Genomic DNA, 3,316 nt, shown 5'->3' with positions numbered 1-3,316 from the left:
CCTAAATTACCAACTCCCATAATTATCAGCAAATCAGTGGATATGGTCTCAAGCCACTGCAAAAATTTTAGGGTGATTTGTGACACGGTGAAAACTGATGTATTCTTGAGTACCAGGGTGGTGGGAGAGGCCCAGCCACTTGCTGAGACGGGGCAAGGTGTGTGGGTGTTTTTTCTGGGGTTGTGAAACTGCAAATGGGATGTGAGCACTGTCAGAGTTAATTTGCTAAAACCAGTCCCCGCAGTTACACTGAAAGCTCTGGCACGTGTGAAACCAGAAAAAATGAAAACAACCCACCTTGGCGGGAAGCAGAGTCACCTACACCACCTGCTGTCCACCTGGTGTTCTGAAGGGCAGTGCACTGCACATCCTGGGCCGGCTGCTTCGTGGCCATCTCTCCCACCGGCGTCTGCAGGTGTTGGCCGCCCACTCTCCCTCGGCGTCTCCTTCCTTCTCGTGGAGCTGCCCAGGGTGGGTCTGAGTGGGCTGGGATTCCCATCAGAGACTTCAGGAAACAGATGAACCCCGAGAGGAAGCCATCCCTGTTCTCCGTTGCGGCGGACCTCTCCCTCTCCTTCCCCATGGGAGATTTTCTCTGTCCCCATCCCACCGCCCTCTGCTCTCCTCCCCTCCCCAACACCCAGCTTCCAGCTCTTTTCTTATGCAGAGAGGCTTTCTCTGCACCAGAGTAAGCAGCCTTCCTCCCTCTGGATCCGCAGGCAGCTCTCCGCCCGCCCAACACTCCCCCAGGTGTGCCCTGGGCCCCAAAGCACCCCACTTCTCTCCAGCCCGATCTCAGAAGGCTGCCCCGAGCACTAGCCTCTGTTGGGGGAGGGAGGACTAATGAGACGTAGTGTAGCCATGCTAAACGCACTTTTATCAGGGGACATGTGCAGAATGTCAGGCCTATTGTGGGCTAGTTATGCACCCCACACCCCCCAACACCACTCCCTGGACCCCACCACCCCTCAACCCCATCTCATTGCCCTGCGGAAGTCCCTGCCTCTCCCATCCAGTGACCCAGCCACACCCACCTCAGGGGTGTGGCCCTGGAGCCCTGACCCCTCCAGCCGCCTTCCTTGCCAGGTGGGGATTCTGCCTGCAGCCAGGCCCCAGGCCCTCGTGATAGCATGACAGCGGCAGGAGACAGACAAACGCCTACGCAGATAGGAGTGGGTCCCTGGTGGAGCCCCACCTCCAAGCCAAAGACAGCCTGAAAGCCAAGCTACAAGTTAAATCTCAGACTGGATTGAGAACCTGTCTTCCTGTCTGGCGTGCTTTCCTCTGACTTGTCCCCACCCTTGGCCTATTTTACATATGCCTACCCGACATAATTGGCTTTCTACACCGTTATGCCCACCTTTCAGGGGTGCCTTTGCTTTGGCCTCTCTTTGCATGCCCACAAACCAATCAGCACGCCCTCCCCTGTTCTGAGTCCATGAAAGCCCAGGACTCAGCCACATTGGGAGAGAAACTGCCTCAGCATCATCCCCTCCGCTGACAGCTATTCCATTGCTCAATAAAATTGTTCTCCACCCTCCTCACTCTTTATTGGGGTGTTTTGGGGTTGTTTGGAGACAGAGTCTAACTCTGTCACAGAGGCTGGAGTGCAGTGGCGCAATTTCGACTCACTGTAACCACCTCCTGGGTTCAACCAATTCTCCTACTTCAATCTCCCGAGTAGCTGGAGTAGCTGAGACTACAGGCGCCTGCCACCCCTGGCTAATTTTTTATTAGTATTTTAATTTGTTTTATTTTTTGAGACGGAGTCTCACTCTGTCACCCAGGCTGGAGTGCGGTAGCATGATCTCAGCTCACTGCAACCTCGATGTCCCAGGTTCAAGTGATTCTCTTGCTTCAGCCTCCTAAGTAGCTGGAATTACAGATACACGCCACCACACCTGGCTTTTTTTTTTTTTTTTTTTAGTAGAGACAGAGTTTCACCATGTTGGTCAGGCTGGTCTCGAACTCTTGACCTCAAGTGATCCTCCCACCTCAGCCTCCCAGGCCTGAGCCACTGCACCCAGCTCCTCCTCACTATCTGATTGTCAACAGATCCTCATTCTTCTTGGATGCAGTACAAGAGCATGGGGCCCACCGAATGTGGTACAGAGAAGGCTGTGACACTGTGGCCCTCTGCCCTCTGTGGCAGAAATGGCACTGGGCCTGAGCCAGCTCTGAAGTCGAGGACCGAGGCAGGGCAACGGTGTTGCCGGCTGGGTGTCTCCAGCTGGCAAAAGTGATTGAGGAAAGTCGTGCGTCACTCAGGTGGGAACGGGTATCTGGCCGGCCACAGCCAGTGCCCCATGATGCCCCCTGCGCCCTCTATTGTGGAGGGAGAAAGTGATGGTGGGAGAAAACTGCCCTGGAGGTCCGATGGGTCCCCGCATCCCACTCTCCCCACTGTCACAGACGTGCATGGCACCCACCTTTCACTGCAAGGCACTCAGGCCATCTGGGCTGGGACCCTTGGGAGAAAGTGTATTTTTTTTTTATTTATTTTAGATGGATTCTTGCTCTGTCCTCCAAGCTGGAGTGCAGTGTCATGATCTTGGCTCACTGCAACCTCTGCTTCCCAGGTTCAAGTGATTCTCCTGCCTCAGCCTCCTGAGTAGCGGGAATTACAGGGGCACGCCACTAGGCCCAGCTAATTTTTGTATTTTTAGTAGAGACGGGGTTTCACCACATTGCTCAGGCTGGTCTCCAACTCCTGACCTCATGTGATCCGCCTGCCTCGGCCTCCCAAAGTGCTGGGATGACAGGCGTGAGCCACCGCGCCGAGCCAAGAAAGTGTATTTTGTTGGTCTCCTGTTCCTGAGGTCAGGCGTTGCCATCAGGCTCTCTGGGACCATGGTGGGTGGAGGGTGTGAATCTCTTTGTGCCAGGCTTCCATGGGCATTAAGCACTGGCCAAAGCGCGGGGTCCCCGCTTGCACGGAAAACACTCCCCACCCCCAGAGTAACACCTGGATCCCGGCAGTCACGGCTTCTTCTAGCCAAGTGAAGAGAGGCAGAGGCCCAGAAAGCCAGAAGCCAGGTGGGGACGTCTCTGTCACCCTCCCTCAAGCCCACCCCAAAGCTGCCCAAGGAGCGACACTCCCCCCCGAGCTGGGAAGGACAGGACCGGCCTCAGGGCAGGGACCCCAGAAGGAGACAGGATGGGGGTGCGTGCCAGGGAAGAGCACTGGGAGGCAAGGCCTGGGTTCTCTGCAGGCAGTGGCTGGCCCCTAACCCCATCGCCCTCTGCCCCCGGGGAGGGTGTAGGCCGTGGGGTGCCCAGGAGCTGCTGGGGTAGTTTCCCTGAGGCCCCCTGGCCT

Source organism: Colobus angolensis, unplaced genomic scaffold (assembly GCF_000951035.1).
Source record: "Colobus angolensis palliatus isolate OR3802 unplaced genomic scaffold, Cang.pa_1.0 Scaffold17, whole genome shotgun sequence".
NCBI lineage: Eukaryota > Metazoa > Chordata > Mammalia > Primates > Cercopithecidae > Colobus > Colobus angolensis.
This window is presented reverse-complemented; position numbering follows the sequence as displayed.